The following is a 4,894-nucleotide window of genomic DNA, read 5'->3' on the forward strand; positions in this document are numbered from 1 at the left end:
TTTTTTTTTTTTTTTTTTTTTGAGCAGAGAAGCTCATTTAACATTCACAGAAACCTTTCAAAAAGCCCTGTCAGGGTGAGATGCTGCAAAATACTTAGCACTGGCCTGACTTGGCCCCTACCCAGGTCGGTGGTGTGTCTTCTGCTGCTCACAGTGAGAGCAGGATGAGGCCATGTAGAACATACTTCAAAATAGTCCACTCTTAATAAATGAAAGGGCAGTCCAGAACAAGAATAATGGCAAAACCATTCCCTGAGTGATTTTAAATTAATCTCACGTTCCAGCTGAAGGGAGCAGAATGAACACGCTCACAGAAAAGCACATCAGTGTGCTGCAGCCATGCTGACAGAGCCTGTGAAATGCCCTCGCAAAGGACGCACTGAGCTGGCGGGAGAGAGGACTGTGGAGATCGTCGTGTCCCTCTGGGGACACCCGGGGAAGTGCATGCATTTCRCCATCCCTTTGGGGAGTGCAGACTATTGCCCCCTGTGATGTTGGAAAGGGTGAAGGACACGGCAGCTGTGGCTGCTGTCAAGGTAGTTTGGTGCCTCTAGGGATTATGAGCAAGCAGCACTCGCTTGTAGTCTCTTGGTCACTCTCTCTCCTCTGCACTGCTTCCATGCTGATGTGTGTGGCTGCAACGGAGAAAGAGCTGCTTTTAGCAGCACTGCTGTGAACCTCAGGAAAACACAGCCTTTAGAGAGTGGCCAGGTCCTGGTTGTGCCCAGGTTCTGCTCCTGGGTATGTAGAGGGACACCACAGGTGGCACAAGGTCTCACGAAGGCATGGGCCCAGCCCCATCGAGCTCACTGTTTACCTTGTGAGAGCATCTCGCAGCCTCCAGCCAGGGCACGGAGCAACACGAAACCTGGCGAAAGTGAGATTGCTGCCCAAAARGGCTAACAGTCTCCACAATGAGCTAGTTTCCCCCTTTACAGGAGAAAGAAATAACTTTTCAATTTCAACTGCAAGGATCTTCCYCCTAGACAAATACGCTCCCAGGACTTCCTACTGGCTGCCCGTGGAGCTGCTCAGATGCCATCAGCTGGGCACTTGTTCCACATTCCCAGGGCAAGAAGACCAGATGCCCACGGGTCAGCTGGGATCTGGGGTGTAGAGAGGATGGTGGATTTTTTTACTTAAAAAGAAAGGTGCAATAGTAYTTCAATTCATACAGAAAAGTGGTCAGGGCAGCGCCTTTTCTGCCATACAGGGATAGCCAGGACTGTTTACACACTGTGACCTCTCACAAGGCCAGATGATGCTTCAGGAGACTTAGGAAAAGGCCTACTGCCTGCTGTGTTGCTATTTGCCACCATTCGTACAAGCACATGGTTGATTTCTTGTTGCTGTGTTTTCCCAAGAGAGCGTCACCACTCTTCCTCCCCCAACAATATTTTCTGCGCTTTTGGCACTGGCTCAGTACTTCAGAGGGGGACGGTCTGACCCAGCAAGGGCACCCTCGATGCTTTGGCACTAAGCAAAACAGCACAGAGTCTCTTTACCAACTGCTTCGTGCTTCTACAGTCATTTGTGCTGCTGCAAAGTAATTTCCTTCCAAAAGGCCTTCCCTTCACCCTCGACAGGCAAGCAGGTGCTACCGCGAGTCCCCGCCAGCAGCTGCGAGGCCCCGGACCGTGGGGCTCCCGTGACCCTCGGCGCTCCCACCTTCATAGGGCCAGCACCCTTGCTGGYGCCCAGATTAGCTTCCTTCTCTCAGACTGGAGAGCTTGGGCCATAAAACAGGACAGACCGTCATTTACCAGGGATTAAGTTAGCGCCCCATCTTGGGGGGGTGTTTCACAACGCTGCAGTTTGTTGGAGCGTTCTTCACTCCCTACGCCTTYGGCAGACACCAGCGCTGAGGAGCTCAAGACAGTTCTCATAGCACAACCCCACCGCTCATCCCTGCTTGGACCTTATTCCCCAAACCCCATGTGTCCTCCCTCTGTTGTCCCGCTCCTACGAGGCTCTGTGAGAGTCCTTTCCCTTGCTGGTCCCATTTGCCATCCCCCCTCCCCACACTTTTTCCCCTTCCACATCCCTCTGCTCAGTCAGAGGGTGGAGATACCTGAGGAGCCAGTTTAGGGAACCCATCTCGCTGAAAAAGTACCCATTTTTTATCCCCTTTTTTGAGTTATTTTTAACCCGGTTCAGCTCCCTGATCCCCTTCACCATGTGGCCGTGCAGGCAGCTACAGCAGCAGGACCAAGGCGCCACACTGCCCRAGCAGGTGGTGACCCCAGTACAAATGCTGGGGGAGCCCCTGGGGCTTTCCCTCCACTCAGGATAAATGTCATGATGATGTGTCCATGCTGAGACCCTCCCATGTGGGTGAGGTTTCCTTTAACTAATTCGCACTTCGTTATCACAGAGTCACTAAGCCAAAAAAATCCCCCTTTCCTCCCCTCGTGTAGACCACGGCATTTACGTGGCACCCTGTGCATCGAGCAAACGTGCCTGTACGGCACTGCCAAGCCTGCGATCCCTGCTGCAGAAAATGCCAGATCTGCAATAGCAAGGAACTACAAGTGGCACGCTAGCAATACGGTTAACAAACATAAAAATAGCAACAGAAAACTGTCCAGGCATGTTTTGGGAACTAAAAACTCTGCAAGTCATTGCTCATCCCGCCCACTGTCAGTTCAATGGCTCCTGGGTTGCAGTATTTCAGAAAAGTGCTTCCGTTTCTCAAACAGCGGCTTACGTGCGTGATTCTGTTTTTGACTGAAGTAGCAGGATGTAACTCTTCTGCCAGGGCTTAGCTGGCAGCAGCAAAGTCGAGGTTCAAATTTAAAGAGATTGCTAACAAAACATGAGCTCCAGCTCCCTGGCAAAATTAAACTAAACTATTCCCATTCACACAGAAGTCACCTGGCTTAAAAAGAGCATTTTATTAAAAGGGAGAAATGAAAAGCAGGAAAGTGAATAAACAGTGCAACACTAGCACCATTTCACAGCCCAGTTCCCCCAAAGGGCAGGACTACCACTTGGCTACCTGGCTGTGTTGCCTCCCCTGCAGTCACCTGGAAATCACTGCTTGGGGTGGTCAAATCTTGTGGGGTAGCAAAGGCCAATCCCTCTCCCACTCTGCCAGTTGCTCCACTCTCCACGCCAATAGTTTACAGAACCCCTATAGAAGGAAAAGCTGCCTGCTGCTCTTCTGGGTTGTAACCTGGACCTCCTGCTATGCCTTAGGTGGAGGTTACTGATCCTGCAAAACACAGAGGGTAATTTCATATGTCCCCAGACTTCTACAGATGACTGGCTATAGAAACTTCACAGCACACCTCCTTTTTACCAGAAAGGCCTCCTGGACATGGTGAAACACCCTATATAAAGTCAACATGTTTCATGCTTGTCCACTGAGCTCTTCTGCTTGCCTCTTCTTTCCATAAGGTGTCAACAAAATCCCCAACCCAAAGGAACTCCCAACTCCCTGCAGGGCTGCATACACCTCCTTCGACCTGRCCTTTCCCTGTTGCTGCCCATCTGGAGCACAAGGGTTCCCGTGTTTGTACTGCCATGCACAACCCATGTTTATACCACTGTGGCACCTACATCCCCCGTTACACTAACAAGCATCTTTCTAATGGACTATCTTGGCCTCTGAGGTCTTGTGCGGCCACTTCATGCTCCTTGGTGGACTTCTCCAGGGGGCTGGATCATTGTTTGCTTCCCTTTGCTCAGCACTCCGCGCAGCCCACGCAGTGGTTTCTGGTTTTCCCAACAAAATGTGTGGTCTAACAAGCTGCCAGCCAGCAGTGTATTCAACATCCTAATTTGAAACAGCACAAACTCACCAGGGCAACATTGCTAACATTTATCAGACACAGGGTGCCGCGTGCTTTGTGTTTGTGTGCTGGCGACACTCATCCCCATAGCTGTGGGCAGTCCTCACCCACCAGCAGTGGCAGCAGCTGCATAACATATCGGGTCTGGCTCTAGTTAACCTTTCACACCACAGTGCGGGTGTGAATGGCTCTGACCAAGTCTTCCCCATACAACCATAATGCAAATAATGGCTTATTACTGAAGGTCAAGACATGAGGTTACACATTATGTAGCAAAGCTGCAGTTTCACAGACCACTGAGCTTATTTGATAGCTTGCAGCCACTAGGAGAAGACCTTATCCTTTTCCTAGCTCCCTCCTCTCTTGTTCCTGGTCCTGCAGTCTCACCCTCACCTTTCCTTCATCTATGGCCCCCAGCAGACACTTCTCTGAGCCATTCCACTCATGCAAATAGCAGAACACTGCCATTTCTGTGAGTAACGGTAGTTTGCAGAAAGAGTCTGACAAATGCCAGAGCTGTTGCAAGATAAATGACAGGAGTGGGAAGTAGAGAGGAGAGCCTTTCCTCTGCAGCCCTCTGCCTGTGACTGTCAGTTTTGTTTGGCTTGTTGTAGCAAGAGTGTATGGATGATGCTCAAATGGCTATGGGGCAGGACTTGAAATCAATGGGGTCTTCCCGGCAGGCCCAAGTGCTGCTTTTAAATACAGTCAAGTAGTGCCATTATCAGGGGCAGGATCGTGTCCACAAGGATTTTCCATCTGACACAGTACAGTGGATCTTGCATTTTCATAAATTTCTGCTCCTAGCTAATTCCACAAAGCACACCATGGCTATCCACAAATGAGAGGAGAACAGAGGACTGACATATGCTGAAAATCAATTAAGATACATGCTGCCAAACCTATTATTTTCTCAAATGACTCAGTGAGTGACGATGGAATGGTACAAGTGGGTTTATTAGTATAGCATGAAAAATCCAGCAYTGTAAATGAACGAAAGATTAGACAACAGTCCCACAAGACAGTAGCTGGGCAGGACTTATTCTCTCCCTCCATCAGCAGATAATCATAGAACCATAGAATCAGTAAGGTTGGAACAC

Source organism: Rhea americana, unplaced genomic scaffold, assembly GCF_003343005.1.
Source record: "Rhea americana isolate MKP2758 unplaced genomic scaffold, rheAme1 scaffold_65, whole genome shotgun sequence".
Taxonomy (NCBI): Eukaryota; Metazoa; Chordata; class Aves; order Rheiformes; family Rheidae; genus Rhea; species Rhea americana.